The following is a 23,743-nucleotide window of genomic DNA, read 5'->3' as shown; positions in this document are numbered from 1 at the left end:
ACTCATTTTGATGAGTTTCTTTGTGTCCACTTTCATTTATTCCTTAATTTTCTTTATTTGGTCTTATAAACTTTTTTTTTTTTTTGATGGTTTAACATATGAAGAAATTAAACTCCATACACATTAGTATTAAAATTGTTGTTATAATGTAAAAAATTATTATACATTTCTTTTTTTATATTTTTGTTTAATTTATTAATAAGGATAAAAATAATTAATATTATATTTAATTAAAATAGAATAATAATAGTAATTTTCCAGCCATATTGATATATATTCGCAAAAATTGTCAAATTGTGCAGAACTAGAAATAAGTACAGCAAACCAGCATTTTGTTTTAGATCACATTTTCATCAGAAAATAAAAAAAATATTTGTTGTTTTTATTTTCTCCTCCTAAATTGCGCACTTCTATGTCAAGCAATGACATACTTGTAATTTAAAGTAGTTACAAATGTTTTTAATAGCCAAACAGCCTGTGTGAAAAAGCTGCAAAATTAGTTTCTAAACAGAAATATTAAAATAATTAAATGTCAAATAATCAGCGATATTTATCTGGCACAGTAAGGATTAAAATAAACTGTAAACCACTTTTTAAAGCATCGATTTCACTAGGGCTGCAACTAACCATTATTTTGATAATCGATTAATCTGTCGATTATTTTTACGATTAATCGGTTTATGCACTTATATTTTAGTTTTTTCCATTTTTTCCCCAAGTAAATTATTAATAAATGGTCTTTATCCTTCAGCATTGATTTTTAAGAGATTTTAACCATTTTGCACTGTCATATCCTCATCAAAAATATACCTGGAGTTGTTTTATTGTGTTAGTAATCCTTTGTCGAACTCTTCTGCAATCACAACACTGACCCATACTCTAGCAAATTTCACAAGGAGATATCAAATGTTTTCACCATGGCAGTCCTTAGAGCTCCTAAAGTAGTTTAACATCCCGAACAAAGCTTATTAAGGAATCTTTCAGAACATATTTTCACGAAGAATAAGGATAAAACAGAATAAAATTGCAGTGCATTGTATTTTATTATTTACTGGGAAACAGCTTTATAGCTTATGCTGTGAAATTGTAAACAATCCTTCAAAAAAAGTGCCAATGGCATGAAACCTGAATGGAACTCACAATTTAAAGTAAAATCCATCAGAAGGTTGTCCAGAAAAAAAATTGGACACACACAAAAAACCTGCTGTGTGAAAAAGAGCAGTGAATACTTAGAAAAAAACTGCATTTTAAATATCTTTAAACATTTACCTCTCTCATTCAGTCATAATTAGGCTGCACGACTGAATTTTGAAATGGTAAACGACAAACTGATCACAGAACATGTTTGTAAAGCTTTAAATGTTAACTGTTAAGCAATGTTATCAGCTTTTACGACTAAACATTTGCAAACAACATTGTACTGGAGAATCTGCACAAATGAAAGTCTTAGGGGCCGTTCACAAATCGCGCCTAAAAACGCGTGGAAAACGCTAGGCGCGCCGCTTTCTCCTTCTTTCCAAAGCGCTCGGGCAGAAGCGCTCCTGAGGCGTCTGCCTTTGCTAAGCAACCATGACGTGCTCTCTCCTTGAAGACGCGGAAATTTCAGCAAAGGATAAATGGATTTGCAGCTCAAAAAAATCGCTTGCAGTAGCTCTGCTACTAAATTTATTTCAAAATGGAAATCCATATACAACTATGATCAGCTGTTCCTTTCATCTTGACTGAGCTTTTAACGTTGTTACGGGAAAGGATGAAGCTGATTGGTTAGTTCTTGTCACATGACCCGCGGTACTGAACTGTTTAAGGGGACGTTCACATATCGCGTCTTTTGCGCACTCAAGTTCGTTGTTTCCAACACCGCACCGCATCGAGTTAAAAACATTTCAAATTTTCAGAATGCTTTAAGTCTTTAAATTTAAGTCAACTGTATAACAAAAAAAAATTCTGAAAATTTGAAATGTTTTACTCGATGCGGTGCGGTGTTGGAAACAACGAACTTGAGCACGCAAAAGACGCGATATGTGAACGTCCCCTTAAACAGTTCAGTAGTGCAGAGTTTACAGGTTACTCTTCTTTTTGAAGGCTCAAAGTAAAGTACTCCCACATCACGCTCATAGACATGTCTATTGAATGCTGCAGAGACGCTGTTCGGGAAGCACGTGACATAAAACGAGGCCAGCTATTGGCTATTCGCTACTTCTCCTGCTGTACTGGCTGAGTAAAACCTCCGGTGGCTCATTACGGCCACACTTTGGTCACCGCAGATTTGAAATATGCACGAAATGAGCCGCTTACGACAAATAAAAGTTATTTAGCAACGAATAGATGACTAAATTAGTTGACAACTATTTTAATAATCGATTTTAATCGATTAAATCGATTCGTTGTTTCAGCTCTAGATTTCACATTAAATAATTGTTTTTTTTATGTTACAAATATAGTAATGAAAAGCATAATTTAACAAGTTTTATATTAAAATTAAAATATTATAATTATTTGGTATATCGCTACAAAAATGATTTGTGCATTGTTTTTTTAATTTTTTTTTTAATTTAATTTTTAATTTTTTTTTTAGTTTTTTCGAACGGATTCATTTTAAACGAAGCATCTGAACAGATTCACTAAAATGAATCAATGCTTCAGTTTTCTTTCATAAACTCTGCACTTTTGTCAGATTGTTCATCAGCATGCCTAAATCTGTCTACCTTAATAATAACACACCTGGTAGAAACTCCTTGATTGATTGCCTAAGATTGATTCTGTGTTTGTGTTCTTGTGAATCTCAGAAAAGGACGAGAGCTTTCTTCACTCAGTCAGATATAATGTACTGAGCTGATGTTCTCGCCAGCACGGTTTGACCGTTTCCATTTATTTTATTGCTGAGGTCGGCTTTTAAATGTAAACAAAGTCAAACGGCTCTCTGTGCACTTCAGAGAGATGCTCCATATGTTTTCATGATTTCAGAGCCACTGCGGCGTGATCTCTTCTTCATGTGTTTGCTCTCCAGGTTGTTTTCTGGGTCTGTGTCATTGCAGGGAAGGATGAAGTCAGCGAATGAAACCCTGACTGTATGTTTAATGAGATTATTAGCAGGCCTGAATAGTTATAGTGTGACATGCGATACTCCATTTGAAACTACTTTAAACAGCATTTTATTTTTTATTATTACACGCACAGCTTTTAATATCAGCTCATATTAATTGAGAGACTTCAAATTTCATTTATTACACCACAGACACATTAAAATGAACTAGTTAAGGAAAAAAGGCGATTAAGTACAGTCATAAATCGTGCAGGTTTAATGCTAATATAAAAACTATTATGTAAATGTCACAATTGAATCGTTTGAACAAGAGATGCATTTGTAACTTTTTTTAGGGTTGATCTGGGATCTGGCACTTGGTTTCCTTTTTTATTTATTTTTTTTAATAGGAAAGATTTTGATATGAACATTTCATTTTCATTGCTAATGATGCTTAATGAGGTAACTAGATATTTTGTTGAAGTCATTATGCTGCCTTTAAATCCTCCTGGAAATTATTTGAGATATATATTTTTTTTTTTTTTTTTTTTTTGTACTTCCAGGCAAAGACAGGAAGCGGTGAAGAGAAAAACTGTTTTCATCTTAATTTTTAGGTTTTAGTAATTTTGTTAGGTGTTTTTATCATTTTTATTAGTTTTTGTTTTTTAATATGTATGTTTTTTATTAAATAAGTTTGCATTTGTTTTTTAATTATATTATTTTATTTATATTAAAGGGTACATAACATACACAGTTACCTACACATACCTAATTTCATGTTAATCTTGAGTACCTATAGAGTAGTATTGCATCCTTCATATATCCAAAAAGTCTTCAGTTTTATCATATTTGTAAAAGAGATATACAGCTTTCCGAATCTTTCCGGAAAAAGCCGAGCTCTGTGAGCGGAGCTATAATACTGATGTTTCGTGTTGTTTCCATTATATATTATATATCCAACATATATTCACTTATGTGCTGATTTCCAAACAAATACAGAAATCTGATGCAATTATACTTACATGAATGGGGTCTTTTATCACAGGGATGGCTCCATGTTTTAATAGCAAACGATGTGCTAATCCAGCGTCGATTTGGGCCTTGTTTCTAAAACATTCATCACTCAAATGACCAGAACACACAAACGCACTTGATACACTCCAATGCCCCGGAAAAACAAACTGCATCCACTGTTCATGTAACGCTGGGTTCTTGTGGAAGTTGAAAACGGTAAACTTTCCCTCACATCCAAAAAATGCACTTATTGGAGGCATTCTCGAACAAATCCTATGCAGCGCTGCCGACGATTTTGAAGCGCGTTGATGTGCGCGGTCTCGCAGACTCGTCGCTCTCCTGTGGTCAACGTGTGTGCGCAGGCGCGCTTTTCCTGGAGTAATGCTCATATAAGGACTTCCGCTTTATGTTCCGCTCTTGTCTACGTCATTAGATCCACGATCGAAAAAAAAACTTTATCACTTTGACCAACTTTGAATACACGAAACACAATCATACCCCCCCCCTTAATGTTTATTAATAGTTTTAATTATTATTATTTTTTTTTTTTTTCATTTTGGTTAGAGTTTTAATATTTTTAATAAAGTATTTTTGTAATTTTTGGTTTTTGCTTTTTATAAATATTTTTTTATTCATTTCTATTCCAGTTTTAGTACATCAATATAAACTAAATGTTGCCTGAGAAATAAGTAAAAGTAATATATATATATATATATATATATATATATATATATATATATATATATATATATATATATATATATATATATATTTGTTTTCCTTTTTATTTTTTAGTTAAAGTTCTAGTAATATAGTAATTTAATATATATATATATATATATATATATATTTATATGTATATGTGTGTTTTTATGGTTTTTATTTTATTTTTTATAGTTTTATTTAAATATAATAACTCTGATCGTAGCCACAAAGGATGATGGGAAATGTAGTTTTGTCCCACAAGCTTTTTGCCTCATAAACAGTTGTATTTCTTGGCTTTATTGCTATTATTCTGCAGCATTACATAAAATGAGCACAAACTACACTGCAATGTAGTCCAAATCCCTGTTACAATCAGTGGTGCTGGGGATTTGTAGGTGGTTGCTAAAAGTGTTTTTATCATTTGCATGTATATATTCACTTGGCAGATGTTTCATCTAAAATGAATTTGCATTCAGTTGGTTCGTGCATTCTGTAACACAATCACTGAATTTTAACACTAGAAGTTATATGTTTTGTAAAATCCTGTATACTAGTAATCCTGAGCATGTCTTTGTTTGGGAACACGTTTTATTTTATGTTTGTGTTGTATGACTCTCAGTGCATCTGCACATAAATAACAACCACTTATCTGCACACCCATGAGAGTGTTCATGATAATCTGCCAATTACCTCTTAGCTGTCATGAAACGGTAATGTGTTTAACAACAGTTCCTCTGCAGATCCTGTGGCTGATTGATGACACCACTGCAGCTGGCCTGCGGATGTTTTCTGTTGTTTTTTCTCTCTGAAAAACTGGGTTTCCTCTGTGACCTTGTAGGCTTGCTGTCAGGTGGCTTCAGGGACCAAACAGCCCTCCGAAGACCCTTAAATCTGGGGTCTGATGTTCTGCGTGCACAGCTTGAGGATCTGAATGGACAAAGAGGAGAAAAGCTGCAGGTCTGAAAGAAAACACCATGGTTTTTCTTCCTTACATCAGGATGAAAAAAGACAAAAACAAATGTATTTATCACAGACTTATTTATAACAAGCCATGCACGGGTCATATTTCACGCAGCTTATGATTCCCAGACCAAGTTTGTCCCATATTATCAGATTCACAACACACTGAGCTCTGTGAATTAATAACTTTATAACATGTGACTTCACACTTTGAACGCTGGCCAATTAAATGAGTAACTCTTTTATAATATGAGTAATGGAACACAGTGAAAGAGAATCAACGTTTACTTTAATTCATATTTTTGTTCTCTTTGTGAATGTCTCGTCAGTGCACGTTATTATGGAAAACAAAAATGTCTTCATAATCTTTCAGCAAAACTTGATCCATCTGAACCGGCTTTTCAGATTTAGTGTCATTCCTGGGTTGTTGGTTAATGTTAATGAATAGTCAAATAGCTAATTAGGCATTAAACTATAGCTCACTTTTCTTCTAATTCAAGGACTCCCAAATAATTCTTGTCAGTCGAAGCACCTTTGATCTAAAATTGTTACTTGAAGTTTCCCTGAGATTTTGTTAATATTTCAGTAATGTAATTTGGAATTTTATAATATTGGTTTATAGTTATGAATACATGTCATTAACAGTTTGTGACATTTCCAAGAGAATTCAATATGATATTTAACAAAACTAAACAAATAAAACATATTGGCTGTAAATTAATATTAATCTGGAACTATTAAGATGACTATGTTCTGTCTGACGAAATGTTCAATTAAAATTAAATCTTAAAAATCTTTTTTTTTAATTTGTTCATCATATTTGGTTTTATTTTTAGTATATGTTGAAAAATATATGTATTTTTACATCTGTATTTTCTCCAGACATCAACTATTGCGTCTCGGCCATATGGGAACACAATATTGGAAGTGCTGCTTCACTTCCTGTTACCGTCACTGAACTTCCTGTCGAAAGACGAGCTGATTTAGTGCTCAGGTTAATCTCTTTCCACTGTCCCTTTTATGGAATTATTAATAGTGTAAATGCTTTTAGGGATTAATATACATCCATGGCACTGCAAATGTAACCGGTGGCTCGCGACACCAGTTATAAAATCACTTTTCTCTGCGTTGTGAAAACAGACACGGGACAACAGGCGACGGTTCCACTGGGTTTTACTCCGAGATCTGATGTAAAACAAATAAAAACAGCCTCTGAGTACAATCACCCTTATCTTGCTCTCTAAAACAAATGTGACGTAGATTTAAATTACCATGTGCTTTTCATCTCCACTTATTAGGCCAAAGGGACAAATATAACTTAAATTGGGCAAAATGACAAAAATAACCACACAGGTAAGTAAAATAACATAATACACATAATTTGCAATGAAGATATAGAAATAAAAGCAACAATTAAAATAAAGATTAATAAGGATTAGCAGGAGCCAAAAATAACCCACCTCTTCCATGCAATTACAATGCCAAGAGGAAGAGGAGGGGACATAACAGGAAATTATGTAGGCTCATGATGACATCACAGCAATTAAAGGGGAAACGTACTCAACACACTTAGGCATCATATCAGGTGCATGTGGAAAAACAATTTTGTGAGAATTATAACAATCAATACATATGTTTTAACAAAACACTTTCTGTACCGGTTACACTCACCCCCCAGAATTCACACAAAATTCTTAAGAGCATAACAAATAAAACACTGGTCACTTGAGTTACATGGTCTACACTTTAAAAACAGTGAAGACTCCACCTAGAGAGTTACCCAGACAAGGGATACAAATATGGAGAAAGTTGGCCAAACTTCTACACATTTTGCAGGCATACACAAAGTGCCCATTACACTTTGAAAAACTCATACCAAGTACATAAACAGGATTAGTATACACAATAAAATAGAGAAGATTACACTTTGGTTGAGATGTATTACCAGAGATAGTATAATACTATACACAACCCTATACATGAATAACAGGAGATACAGACTCCACACCAAGTAAGGTTTCGAGTTGAATCATTGACTCAATCAGCCTATGAACAGGTCTAAGTACTCTACCAAACCTGGTAGTGTAACGATCGTCAGAGTTATGGTCAACCAAAGGATTATGTGAACTGTCAGGAACAGTAGAAAAGGCACTAGATACAGTGTCAAGGTCAACAGAAAACTCATTTTGTGCTTCAGAAACATTTTGAGAAGAATGGGATGAGACCCAAGAAGCAGTACGATCATCGTCACAAACAGCAATGTGAGAAATGACAGACATGGACTCAGCATGTGACAAATCATCAGCGACAGGTAAGGTTGACTCAACCAAATCACATACAGATTGAGAAGGTGTGGAACAAGGACCACCACTAGCACTTTCACCAACAGAAAACTCAGTTGAAGGCAAAGGAAGAAAGTTAACTGGCAACAATAGATTCCGATGTACCACTTTCTCATGACCAGATTTGTCACGGATCTTGTAAATGTGCAGTGAAGGTTTGGAGTCAACAACGGAATACATGGTGGGCTCCCATTTATCGGCAAGCTTCTGTTTACCTCTACAGCCTCTGTTGGCAATGAGAACATGATCACCAACTGACAGGGGCAATCCTTTGACTCTCTTATTGTACTGATCAGACTGATGTTTTTGTTCAGCAGTAGAGTTCTTTTGAGCCAGCGCCATAGCAGACTGTAGATCACTGACAAGAGATTGAACATAGTCATTGTAATCACAGATTGACTCATCATGAAGCACGCTTCGAAACATAAGGTCAACAGGCAATCTCGGCACCCTCCCGAACATCAGGTAAAAAGGGGCAAACCCAGTAGTTTCATGGGCAGTGCAGTTATACATGAATGTCATTGTTTGTACCAACTGTGGCCACTTTTGCTTGGATCTGGGTGGAAGCGATCTCAGCATGTTACCTAATGTTCTGTTGAACCTTTCAGTCCCACCATTCCACATTGGGTGGTACGGTGAAGTCCGTGACTTGTCAACGCCGGCAATATCAAGAAGCTCTGCTATCAGCCCACTCTCAAAATTTGCTCCCTGGTCCGAATGGATACGCTGTGGAAATCCATAGATACAAAAGAAGCCATCCCAGAGTTTCTTAGCAACACTTTTAGCACACTGGTTTCGGCAAGGAAAAGCGTGAGCTAACTTGGTGAAATGATCTGTAATTACCAAGACATCCACAGATTTATTGCGCCTATCTTCAGCAGACCAGAAATCAATACAGACAAGCTCCAATGGGGCAGTGGTCTTGATGCTCTCCAAGGGCGCTCTTGCTGCTGGCTCCGGAGTTTTACTCAGGACACAACGGGCACAAGTCTTGACATAATCACGCACATCACGTTCCATCCCAGGCCAATAGAACCTCTGGCAGGCTAAAGACAGGATACGTGGCTGACCTTGGTGACCGGCCAGATCATGAACACCAGAGAGTGCTTACTGTTTCATAGAGGCAGGCAGGACGAATTGAAACTTTTTATGCTTAGAGAGTGGATCTTTGACAGCTCTATACAGGATGCCATGAAGCAAACAGAGTTTTTCCCACTGCCTCAAAATCCTCAAAACTAGCAAATCCTCATTCGCACGCTCACGCCGGGTAGGTCTGCGCTTCCTGCGGACATAGAAAGCCACCCTCGAAATAACTGCATCTTTGTGCTGCTGACACTGCAGTTCAGACAATGAAAAGGCATGGATTACGTCTTGACAGTCGGGAATCGAAGAAGTCAAATGACCACCCACGGATGTTGCTCTGGATGCAGCTCCTGAATCCCAATCATCACAGAGAGACAAGATAGATGAAACATCCTCAGAAGTCATGGAAAAGTTGATCTCAGAACTTAGATTGAGTTCAGTTTCAAGTGTCTGTGGCTGGCACGTGAGATGGAATGTCCTCTGCACAGAATCATCTCCCATACTGTGTACATACTTCAGTAGTTCAGAGTAAGGCTCGGACAGAAGTCGCTGACTCACTGGGTTGACGAATGGGTCTCGACTGAGCGCATCCGCCACAACATTCAATCGTCCAGGAACGTACTTTATTTTAAAGTTGTACGGGGCAAGTTTTGAAACCCAGCGCTGCTCACAAGCATCTAATTTAGGTTTTGTCAAGATGTACGTGAGCGGATTATTGTCCGTCCACACGGTAAACTCATGACCTCTTAGCCAGTGACTGAACTTGTCGCACACTGCCCACTTGAGGGCCAAGAATTCTAGTCTGTGTGCAGGGTAATTGGCTTGGCTGTGGCTCAAAGACTTGCTGGCGAAAGCTATGGGACGTGCTTTGTCCTCACCACTGGGAACTTGAGAAAGTACTGCCCCTAAACCGTCCAACGATGCATCAGTGCAAAGAATAAATGGACGCTCAAAGTCAGGGTGTGCCAGGACCACGCTCTCGACAAGGGCTCTCTTTAACTCTTCGAAGGCAACATCACAATCAGGAGTCCAGTCCTGGCGAGACAACTCCCGATAAGTGCCAGATCGATTACGGCTACTTGTGCCTTTCGTCAAACGTTTTTGACCGGCCGTCAAATTGAACAATGGCTTTGCGACACGTGTACAGCCAGGGATGAAGCTCTGGTAGTATAGAACCATGCCCAGAAATGATCGTAGTTTCTTAGGCGAAGGTGTGACATTATCTTCCTTCATCAAGTCATTCTTTTGAAAGGCTGAAATGACTGCTACCTTGTCTTCATCCACGGAAACTCCAGATCCGCTGATCACATGGCCCAGAAATTTGATGGAGCGCCTGAGAAAGTGACACTTTTTCGGAGCCAACTTCAAATTACTAGCTCTCAACCGTGAAAACACTACTTCTAAGCGTTTCAAAGCCTCCTCTTCAGAGCGGGCGAAAACCAACAAATCATCTAGATAGCAAAGGAGGCTGGAAAAATTTAGATCTCCAAACACACTGAGCATCATGCGCATAAATGATGCTGGGCTGTTACACAGGCCTTGGGGAAGACGGTTGTATTCGTACAAGCCCATTGGTGTTGTAAATGCGGTGTAATGACGATCAGAAACATGGAGCGGGACGTTGTAAAATCCTGACGTCAAATCAACAGAGCTGAAGAAAAGATTGCCTCCTAGCGCAGCCAGGCAGTCTGCCTGATGAGGCAAAGGATGAGCATCCTTAATGGTCTTTGAATTAAGCCAGCGAAAGTCCGTACAGACTCTGAGAGATCCATCCTTCTTCCATACCATTACCAAAGGAGATGCATACTCGCTGACGGATTTGCTAATGATGCCTTTCTCTTCCATTTCAGAAAGTACCTCTCTCAACTTCTGGTAGTGGGCAGGAGGGGTTCGGCGATATGGCAGACGAAATGGACGCTCATCGCTCAGATGACTTCTGTGTACAAAGTCCTTCACCTCTCCACAATCGAGTCTGTCCCTGGAGAAAACATCACGATAGGACACGATAAGACTCGCCAACTTCTCCTTCCATGACTTGAAGACCTCACACCCTTCGATATCAATGCCCTCCAAACCATACTCATGCAGTAACTGCACAGGATCAACAGTTGGAATAGGCTTGGGGAAAGCTGCATCAGGAACTTGAGGTCTGCACACATCTTGTGAAACTGTAACATCCTCCACTGCCAAACAAGGAGACACATCAGCCAGCTTAGCATTACGTCAGAGTTATTGGAGACTGGGTGGGATTTAAGATCTTCATCGGCACCCATCGATCACCCCACATAGGAGTCACCACACGTCCAACAAGAACATGACGTGGCGCTGAACGTGACGTAGTGGGCTCGACGATGACGGAGCTTCCTGTGGAGACATTAGTGTTAGCAGGTAGTTTTCCCCAGACAAGGTGCTCACACCTGGGAAGCAAGGTAACGGCCTGACGAAGCCTAACTGTGCCGAGCTTAGCGGGCTGTTGGGGACCAGACCAACGAGAAACACCGCTCAAGAAATTCTTCACACTCAGGGTTGCTGTTTTGGCAGGAAATTAGTTCCCAGTATCTCTTTTCGGCTTTCATCTTCTGAAGCACACATTTGATTACATTACTGCCGATAATGAACTCATCCTTCTGTCCAGGCACTACTAAGGTTGGTACGATAAACTTGAACCCGTAGACTTCGATTTCCAGGTCATATGTGCACTTAGGCTGAGTAGTCAGACCACCGCAGCCCACCAGGACCACATTACCAGGAATCACGGAGGGTTGAGGGAGAACTCCATCGGCACGCAACTTGGATTCACTTTCCATACTCAGTGTGCAAGCCGTGCTGCCAGAATCTAGCATACCGTTCAGCACGGACTGGCCACCGACAGTCACAGGGGCATAAAAGAGTTCACTAGCTCCATCAATTTTCTGAGATCCCACATACAGCACTGTTTTGTCGGGTGGCAACAATTTGCAACCATTTACAAAAATCTCATGTGGGTCTGACTCATCTTTTGGGGGAAATACGCCACTGCCCATGTTATCCCCCTCCGTACATGGGCTATTTAGTTTAACTGAATGGCTGAAGGCGGCAGCTCAAGGCCTGTCGTCCTAGGACAATTGCTCTTAAAGTGTCCAGGTTTGAAGCAGTTACGACAAAGCCTCTGGCGCATACAATGAGTATGTGTACTGTGCTCTTTAGACTGACATACTCTACATGCTGAGCTCAGACTGGGCTTGGGGTCTGAAGTTCTGACAGGACAGTTTGGGATGGGCGAGGACAGTGAGGCAGTGCAGAGAGATAAAACTTTGTCCATCATGCCAACCAACTGCTGCATACTAGCATCAGGAGTAAATGGAGCAGCGTTGGGGCTCAACTGACCAGTTAAACTTGGAATCTGGCTTGAGAGTTCAGGCTGTTTGGGAGAACTTGACACAGAATCGTCACAGACAGTTACGGTGTTCTGATGGCAAGCAGATACAGGCAAGGAGCGTGAAGTTCTAGCAAAAGCTCTCTTCAGAGTCCTGCGATGACTATCCAGTCGCTCTTGAACTTCAGCAGCACTCCACTGTTCAGCAGGCTTGAACTGAAAAGACAAAGCAAGGCCAGGATCTGGACAGTGGGAGATAAACATCATAACAGCTTCAGTAGCAGGGTCCTCAACACACTTGTTCCGTCTACGCAAACACTCATCAGCCACATCAATCGCCTTATTGAGCCGTATCCAGTAGTCCATTGGGCTCTCATCCGCCCTAGGCAGGGTGTTATAAAAGTCAGACATAGGCATATTTGAATACATCAACTCACTGAAATTGCGCTTCAGTATATCGAACACGGTGGTGGGGAGCACTGCAGCAGTCGGCCCAGGGAAGCTGCGCAAGGACACTTTGACTACATCTCTCGCTTTTCCAGCTAACCTGCTCAAAATGAGATCAGAGGCAGTTTCATCAGTGCATATCTTTCTGTTCAAATAACTGTACATCAAATCGTCCCATTCATGTACAGTAAATGAATCACTTTGATCACCTCTAAAGAACGGTGGAGGCGCAACATCATGTTGGACAATGACTTTCAAATTAGAAGCATCAAAACATTCACCTGAATGCTGTACATTTGACTTAGATTGCACTGGGCTGGGCTGTTGCGTTAAGTTGAGACTGGCTGAAATGCTTTCACCAATTTTCTGTGCCAAATCAGAAATAATACTCCCCAAAGACTCAGAGGTAACTGCACGATCAGTGTTAGGGCGTGCAAAAGGGGTAGAGCAAGCAGCTGGATCAGATGCATGTACATGGTCAATATCTGCAGTCAAGAATGTCCTCCCTCTCCCAAAACATTGAGGAGAAACTCCATACATATTGTCAGGACGATTAAGTACAGCCCCACTACCCCTGCCTACTGGTAACATGGCACTAGGTCTTTGTACAGGGCTAAAATTATCCTGACTGACAGTGTCCTCAAACATGACTCAGTTCGAATAGGGAAAAAAAATAAATAAATGCAATAACGGTTTCAAAAAGAAAAATGAGAAGGAAAAAAAAACAAAAACTGAAATCACTTAACTAATATGCAGATAAATGTAGTTTGCAGAAATATTCATTTAGACTCTCAAAACAGTCCAATGTTAGTTTCAGGGAGAAAAAAAAAAAAAAAAAATTATGTGATGACGATCACAAAAACACTGTCCTTCAGCTTTCAGCAACGCAAAGAACAGTTCAGTACAGCGTTGCACGAGGAGAAATAAAAAAATGCGATCACAAAAATATCCCGTCAGTGATGAGCGTGCAGCAGTGCAAAAAAAAACAAAAGTTCAACACGTTATTACTAAAAGTCAAAACAGTTTTTCATCATACTTCATAAAAGGGCAACCGTTTTACCGTCTGTGATATGAGCAACAGAAGATAGAACCCTGATGAGGAGATCGGATGAGATGAAATGAGCTGCGGCCTCCGCGAACGGCGAAACACTCTCACATCCAGCGATCTTTCATGGCACACTGTAGTCTGTTGAAGCAGCAACTTCGGCGATCGGTAATCAGACGATCATGCGAAATCCGAAGGATCACGGCACCACGTGTAACCGGTGGCTCGCGACACCAGTTATAAAATCACTTTTCTCTGCGTTGTGAAAACAGACACGGGACAACAGGCGACGGTTCCACTGGGTTTTACTCCGAGATCTGATGTAAAACAAATAAAAACAGCCTCTGAGTACAATCACCCTTATCTTGCTCTATAAAACAAATGTGACGTAGATTTAAATTACCATGTGCTTTTCATCTCCACTTATTAGGCCAAAGAGACAAATATAACTTAAATTGGGCAAAATGACAAAAATAACCACACAGGTAAGTAAAATAACATAATACACATAATTTGCAATGAAGATATAGAAATAAAAGCAACAATTAAAATAAAGATTAATAAGGATTAGCAGGAGCCAAAAATAACCCACCTCTTCCATGCAATTACAATGCCAAGAGGAAGAGGAGGGGACATAACAGGAAATTATGTAGGCTCATGATGACATCACAGCAATTAAAGGGGAAACGTACTCAACACACATCATATCAGGTGCATGTGGAAAAACAATTTTGTGAGAATTATAACAATCAATACATATGTTTTAACAAAACACTTTCTGTACCGGTTACACAAACATCTATAGTGATTGTACCGATTTATTTTCTAGATGGAATAAAATACCAAACTTTAAATGGAGTTGCTTCTCGAAGGAAAATCCCCGGCCTTGAAAAACGAGGGATGCATGAATCCAATCTCATTAATCTCAGTTGCATCTGAGTGCATCTGAGCTGTTCGTTGGAAATACAGTGCAATTGCAACGTTTTTATGAGCGCAATAAACTTGCTTTTACTTAAGGATTACAAGTGGAGTGTGTGTTTGAGTGTGTGTCTTGTAACTAGGGCATATTGATTGACCGTGTGCATTGAGGATCGACTATAAAAGTGGCCATGATTGGCCCACAGAAGGATCTTAAACAGACATTTAAGGTCACAACCCGTGTGGCTGGTATGAGCACTAACACTCTGGTTTTGTTGAATGGCTAACAGACGGGATCCCATCAGTACTGTCAACTCGACTGCAGGCGCCAGTCATCCACATCATGCATCTCAAAGGAACGGCTGTTATTTTTTTTCTTGCATATTAAAAATCAACGGCCAAAAAGCTGGGAAAGTTTACCAGCTCCATCCTGTGGTTAACCCCGATTCAATCCAGCCACAACACTGTAATAGAAAGACGCCCGTCGCTGCGAGTGAGAGCTGATTTATGTCTGTGTTTACTGATAACTCTCAGACAATGGCTCTTACTGGTCACAGTCCCCCATTGGACGTTCCCAAATATAATTCCTATAGACAGGATGATCGGAATCTCAGAGGATGGACTTATTTTTCGAGGTTAGCCAGTGCAGTAGATGTCATCTGGAGTCGTGCGAGATGGTTCATGGTCACGGTGTGTTTAGACATCGAAACAGTTTAGTTTCACAGTGCTTTTCACGCCTGTTTTGATTTTAGGATTATGTCTTATTTCTGCAGTATTGAGCAGCGAGGCTGAACTCCAACGTGTTTGGGTTTTCTTCACTTATTATCAGGCCCAGACAGAATCTGATGACTTATATATAAAGTCATCAGATTCTGTCTGGGCCTGATAATATATATATATATTGTACACTGAAATATATTTGAGGTAAAAATCGTGTTTTAAAAACAAATGTTGGTGACCTATTTGTTTTATTATTGATGGCATGAGGTTTTATATTTTTTTACAATTGTTTGTATTTTTTATTAAACAGTTTAAGAATGTTGATGCACCTGGAAGGTAAAACAAAATAACATGTTTTTGTGTATATAAAATGTGTATATATATATATATATATATATATATATAAAAATATACATATATATATATATATATATATACATATTGATTTTAATATTATAACATTAATTAATTATTATATGAATTTTTATGTAAACAACTATATAAATACATTTAATATAAAACTTATTTTATTTTTATATATAAACTATTATAGTATATTATTATGAATCATAATTATAGTATATCACATTAATAAATATATATATTTATATGCAAGCTGTAGTGTGGGGGATTCTTTTTCTTATTTTCTTTTCTCTGAGTTTGAGCAGATTCAGCGAGCCCAGACTTTGACTTTTCTTGTTTTAACTGGGAGCCGTTCTCATATCTGCACTTTTTCTGGTCATTTACTCACGACTCGTCCGGCATGCACAAGATGAAGTGATGAGAGTAAATTAACAGTTTCTACAGCTTAATAAGGTTTAACTTGCAGTTGGGACATTGTCGGATTATGTCATCGAGTCCATCGAGACACAGTATGAGCACAGAAATCTTTTACAGTGATCCTCATTCAGGGATATCAGCGCTTGACCGCTTCTCCAAGACTTTACATCTGTTAAATCCAGACTCGACCCGAGTGGTTTCAGCCCTGTTACCATGAAACCGCTCAAGTTATTTTCTTTATGCTGCTTGAAAGGGATGCAGAATCAATTTTATAGTTTTTTACAGCTCTGTTTTATTATAAAAAAAGTGAGTGAATAAGAGCATGTTTTATCTCATAAATTCCAGGGATGGAGTGGAAGAGACAGATCTCCACGTGGGTCAGAGCACCCTCAGAAGTGACCATTTATAAAAGAGTTCAGGACCGCGGTAAAGGGGTTATTTGAGCAGGTACCCAACAAAGCGGTGGGCCTGTGTTTCTGAAGGTGTGGAAATTTCATTGTCGCAAATACAGCTGCTAGATTATTGCCCTTTGGGGCTGCAGACTGACAGTATGACACTTTCATTTGAGAACAGAGGCTTTTCAAAGAGCCTCTACAGACAAAAAATATTGTTCATTTTTTTTAACCACCTGCGTCTTTTAATGGCTGTTAAATGTGGTGTTTGCAAATTGTACAGGACACTCTTTCAGCAACATTTACTGGAAACTGTGATCTAATCAGAGTGAAATGTCAATGTGTTTTACATGTTACAGTCTATCTATCTGTCTGTCTGACTGTCTGTCTGTCTGTCTATCTGTCTGTCTGTCTGTCTGTCTGTCTGTCTGTCTGTCTGTCTGTCTGTCTGTCTGTCTATCTGTCTGTCCGTCCGTCCGTCCATCATCTGTCTGTCTGTCCGTCCATCCATCCATCCATCCATCATCTGTCTGTCTGTCTGTCTGTCTGTCTGTCTGTCCGTCCGTCCGTCCGTCCATCCATCCATCCATCATCTGTCTGTCTGTCTGTCTGTCCGTCCGTCCGTCCGTCCATCCATCATCTGTCTGTCTGTCTGTCTGTCTGTCTGTCTGTCTGTCTGTCTGTCTGTCTGTCTGACTGTCTGTCTGTCTGTCTATCTGTCTGTCTGTCTGTCTGTCTGTCTGTCTGTCTGTCTATCTGTCTGTCTGACTGTCTGTCTGACTGTCTGTCTGTCTGTCTGTCTATCTGTCTGTCTGTCTGTCTGTCTGTCTGTCTGTCTGTCTGTCTATCTGTCTGTCTGTCTGTCTGTCTGTCCGTCCGTCCGTCCATCATCTGTCTGTCTGTCCGTCCATCCATCCATCCATCATCTGTCTGTCTGTCTGTCTGTCTGTCTGTCTGTCCGTCCGTCCGTCCATCCATCCATCCATCATCTGTCTGTCTGTCTGTCTGTCCGTCCGTCCGTCCGTCCATCCATCCATCATCTGTCTGTCTGTCTGTCTGTCTGTCTGTCTGTCTGTCTGTCTGTCTGTCTGTCTGTCCGTCCGTCCGTCCATCATCTGTCTGTCTGTCCGTCCATCCATCCATCCATCATCTGTCTGTCTGTCTGTCTGTCTGTCCGTCCGTCCGTCCGTCCGTCCGTCCGTCCATCCATCCATCCATCATCTGTCTGTCTGTCTGTCTGTCCGTCCGTCCGTCCGTCCATCATCTGTCTGTCTGTCCGTCCATCCATCCATCCATCCATCATCTGTCTGTCTGTCTGTCTGTCTGTCCGTCCGTCCGTCCGTCCGTCCGTCCGTCCATCCATCCATCCATCCATCATCTGTCTGTCTGTCTGTATTTTATTTTATTTAATCACACTCTATTTCCATTTCTGTTGGGAGCACACAAGGGTTTCCTCAATGCTGACTTCATATCTCTCTCTCTCTCTCTCTCTGTCTCTCTCTCTCTCTCTCTCCCTCTCCCTCTCTCTCTCTCTCTCTCTCTCTCAGATGCTGTGCATTCTTGGGTTTGTTCGAGCGGATCCCTCCTCATCAGCAGAAGCCTGACTTTCCCAAAGCTGATATTAATATCACAGTCCATTGTGATGGAGTTATTTTCATGGAAGCCCAGGAGGAAGTCACGTGACTCTAATTAGTCCCCGGGGGGTCACAGGGTCTCCATTACGTGCCTTGTTTTAACTCACATAACAGTCAGTGAAGTGGAAAGGCTCAGGAAGGAGCGCCTGAATGTTTTCTGCAGCACCTATTTTCTTAATGGGCCCAAAAAAGTGTCTTCCCTCCTTTTTATCCCAATGACATTTCTTAGCTTTAAAAAAGAGAGAACGCACATGTGAGCGTTTACACCGATCCACTAGCGGGAAGACAAGGTTTCAGTACAGTTAACAAATACTTCTAAAGCATTTATTAATCTTAATTAATATTATTGTTAGTAACTTTTAATCTTTCCCCAACCTTTCACATTTAATTTACTTCTCATTTCATTTATTAGCAACTTCTGAGTGAAAAAAATATGATTGTTATTTTTTTCTAGACTTTTAGACTAAAGAGATTTTACAAGATATTAACAGGAAACTGAGAAGTGGAGTAGAAGATAAATTCGTTATCAAATAATCTTAATTATCAATGAAGAAAATATTCCTGAAATAAATTATTTGCTACATTTTTATCAGAAAAAAATAACATTTTGATATAAAATTCAATACTTATGTTCAATTTATTGTGATATTTTAATAAAATATAAAATACTGTAAAATATAGTTTTAAATATAACAATGATTTGAGTTTGTTTTACAGTAAATTACTATATTGAAGATGTAGGCAAACCTGAAAAGTTATTATCTTTTAAGAAAATATTCTTGAAGTAATAATATTTTTATCAAAATGTACCAGAAGACATTACAAAAAATTAATTTTGATGTGAAATTCACCCTAACATTTCCTTTACTATGTTATTTTATTAAAAGAAACTATACAGTAAAAAAATATTTTTCAAAGTTAAATAAAACAAAGATTACTGGATTACATTTTCGAAGTAGATACTAGCCTATATCTACTTTAAAAAGTCAAGTTTAATTCAATGTTTCTGTGAAATTTACTAGCAGTTTCTGAGTGGAACTCAATTGTAACTAATATTATTTGAACATTCTAAAAATATAAGATGGGTGTGTAAACACAGTAAATACAATTACTGTAATTACTGTAATGTAAATACAGTAAACACTGTAGCATGACCCACACGCTGCTCAGAAAGCAGATTTTCTCGGTCAGAAAGGTAGCTGCTTAAATATGTGACAGCAATAACAGACAGTGCCATATGCACACTTCCCATAATCCTGGGCGTTCACCTCTCTTTCTGACCTAATAGCTTCCAAAGGGCCAAAACCCGCGGACAGCTACTGATGAGATCTGCCAAGTCAAAAATGTGAGTGTAATAAAACAACGGCATGAGGAAAAGCTGGACGTCCTCCTGGGCCGCATTAGCGAGGTGAGATTATTCTGAAATTGACATCCTCAGATCACGCACCTCGGAAGGCATTAAGGAAGACGGACGGTGTGCGTCTGAAATAGAGGAGGTCGAATCAATGAATAACAATATGGCGGAGGGGAATAGAATTATTTAATATAGTTGTTCCAGATTGTGTAATTGGTCACGGCCTGAACACGATGTGCTGATATGAACAAATGTCATTCTCTGTATTTCAGCGGTTCATACGGTAATACAGTGAGAGGCAGAGGATGTACAGTATCATATCTCTTTCTTGGACCATGGTGGGATGTGTTTATGGTTTTTCCTTTAGCAGTGAGCGGGTCAGAGGATGACGCGAGGTCCTGACAGAACACAATCATCCATTAACGCTTAAACAGACATGAATGCAAAAAGACAACTGTTCAGGGTCATCAAATCAGATCTTACTTATACAACAGAAGCATTAGCACATGTACAGCAGAGTCACAAATCATTCCACAGCTACACGGTGAAATCCAGAATATATATATATATATATATATATATATATATTTATTTATTTATTTATTTATTTTTTTATTATTATTATATATATTTTTTTTGGACATTAAGCACTTTGGTCAACCATGGTTGTTTTTAAATGTGCAATATAAATAAAATTGAATTGAACTGACTTGAACTGATATATATTTATATAAACACCATATATATATAAATCATATTTTGGTGTATATTTGAATATAACAAATATATTTTTTTGACATCATATATATACAAATTAATTGTATGTGTGTGTAAATTTTTTATTAAATTAAATACAATAATTACAATTAAATTAAATTAAATTACATTTATGCTTTTATTTTTCAACAGTATAAACAATTTATTTGAAAAAAAAAAATATATATATATATATATGCATAATAAATATGTGTATGTATGTATGTGTGTGTGTGTGTATATATGTATATATATATATATATATATATATATATATATATATATATATACACACACATACAACCCGAATTCCGGAAAAGTTGGGACGTTTTTTAAATTTTAATAAAATGAAAACTAAAAGACTTTCAAATCACATGAGCCAATATTTTATTCACAATAGAACATAGATAACATAGCAAATGTTTAAACTGAGAAAGTTTACAATTTTATGCACAAAATGAGCTCATTTCAATTTTGATTTCTGCTACAGGTCTCAAAATAGTTGGGACGGGGCATGTTTACCATGGTGTAGCATCTCCTTTTCTTTTCAAAACAGTTTGAAGACGTCTGGGCATTGAGGCTATGAGTTGCTGGAGTTTTGCTGTTGGAATTTGGTCCCATTCTTGCCTTATATAGATTTCCAGCTGCTGAAGAGTTCGTGGTCGTCTTTGACGTATTTTTCGTTTAATGATGCGCCAAATGTTCTCTATAGGTGAAAGATCTGGACTGCAGGCAGGCCAGGTTAGCACCCGGACTCTTTTACGACGAAGCCATGCTGTTGTTATAGCTGCAGTATGTGGTTTTGCATTGTCCTGCTGAAATAAACAAGGCCTTCCCTGAAATAGACGTTGTTTGGAGGGAAGCATATGTTGCTCTAAAACCTTTATATACCTTTCAGCATTCACAGAGCCTTCCAAAACATGCAAGCTGCCCATACCGTATGCACTTATGCACCCCCATACCATCAGAGATGCTGGCTTTTGAACTGAACGCTGATAACATGCTGGAAGGTCTCCCTCCTCTTTAGCCCGGAGGACACGGCGTCCGTGATTTCCAACAAGAATGTCAAATTTGGACTCGTCTGACCATAAAACACTATTCCACTTTGAAATAGTCCATTTTAAATGAGCCTTGGCCCACAGGACACGACGGCGCTTCTGGACCATGTTCACATATGGCTTCCTTTTTGCATGATAGAGCTTTAGTTGGCATCTGCTGATGGCACGGCGGATTGTGTTTACCGACAGTGGTTTCTGAAAGTATTCCTGGGCCCATTTAGTAATGTGATTGACACAATCATGCTGATGAGTGATGCAGTGTCGTCTGAGAGCCCGAAGACCACGGGCATCCAATAAAGGTCTCCGGCCTTGTCCCTTACGCACAGAGATTTCTCCAGTTTCTCTGAATCTTTTGATGATGTTATGCACTGTAGATGATGAGATTTGCAAAGCCTTTGCAATTTGACGTTGAGGAACATTGTTTTTAAAGTTTTCCACAATTTTTTTACGCAGTCTTTCACAGATTGGAGAGCCTCTGTCCATCTTTACTTCTGAGAGACTCTGCTTCTCTAAGACAAAGCTTTTATAGCTAATCATGTTACAGACCTGATATCAATTAACTTAATTAATCACTAGATGTTCTCCCAGCTGAATCTTTTCAAAACTGCTTGCTTTTTTAGCCATTTGTTGCCCCCGTGCCAACTTTTTTGAGACCTGTAGCAGGCATTAAATTTTAAATGAGCTAATTAAGTGGATAAAAGTGTAAAATTTCTCAGTTTAAACATTTGCTACGTTATCTATGTTCTATTGTGAATAAAATATTGGCTCATGTGATTTGAAATTCCTTTAGTTTTCATTTTATTAAAATTTAAAAAACGTCCCAACTTTTCCGGAATTCGGGTTGTACATACATATATATATATACATGAAAATATGGTTTATATATATATATATATATATACATTTGTAAATAAATTTATTATACAGTTCAAATATATATAAATATAAAAAAGATATATACTTTATATATATATATATATATATATATATATCCAATTTATTATAATTAACTTAATTCCAAATATTGTATTCTCGTTTATATATTAATAGGCCAAATGAAGTAATTAAAAGGAACTGACAAATTTTTAATTGGAAATGCAGTTTGTCAAAACAGACTTTTAATGTAAGTTTTGAAAACGTATTGAATGTGTTAGGGTTAGGGAACAAAGTCTTGAATCTCTAAGACTGATGGATATTTATGCCATATGTTATGAATATTTCACTATCCTGTTCTGACCTCAGGAGAAATGTTGGAGGTCTCATGACTATGACTTCTGAAAAGCACCTTTGATACGGAGAGCTGCGGAAAATCATCTGCCGCATGCAAACCTCCTACCGTTTGCCTTATGAACGTCAGCTCCGCGTCACACACCTCAAGAAATCATAAAGCAGATATATTGCTGGGGGACGGTTTTCGGGGTGCCCTGTGAGCAAACTGAAAGGAGCACTGGATCAACGCATGGCCACTGAGGACGGTAAATCAACAGGCCAAAAGGAGAGCTGAATGTACTGTGGTGGTCCCCAGGGGCCCGAGCCCAAGTCAGTCACGGTCTGGTGTTAATGTCAAAGCCAGCTGGGTTTGGCAGGGCCACAGATGGAGATTGAGATGTGTGTCGATTGTGAGTGAAGGCTAACATGTTACAGCTCAAGTCTGATGCAGTTAATAGATAATAAAGATGACAAACACGCTTAGTGTTTTTGACATTCTACAAAATAGTTGAAACGTCTTCTCGGCTTGTTTTCAACAGCCCATTTCACTTTTGTCATGCCATGAGTGAAACCACATAGAAAAACTAAAGCTATCACTTGATTTTCTCCTGGTGGATTTGTTTCAGATATGAAGCATTCGCACACTTCTGATTAGGCTTTTTCAAGGGAGGTTAAAGGTCGAGTTCAATACAGATAGCAACGATTATGCTTCTTTATTTGGATGCATGAAAAACAATAAGGATGTTTTTTCTAGCTTACATTCAAATGGACTGTGACTTGAGGGATGCATTAAAACCTCAATTATAAATCTTATATAAAATATCTGGTGGTTTCAAATTCGGTAAAATGTTTGCAAAAAATGTAATCGACTTGTGTATTCGAAGTGTAAGAATATTTTATTATAAAATAATTATATATATTTTTTAGTTTTATACTGAGTTACAAAATT

Source organism: Carassius carassius, chromosome 18 (assembly GCF_963082965.1).
Source record: "Carassius carassius chromosome 18, fCarCar2.1, whole genome shotgun sequence".
In the NCBI taxonomy this organism is placed as follows: domain Eukaryota; kingdom Metazoa; phylum Chordata; class Actinopteri; order Cypriniformes; family Cyprinidae; genus Carassius; species Carassius carassius.
This window is presented reverse-complemented; position numbering follows the sequence as displayed.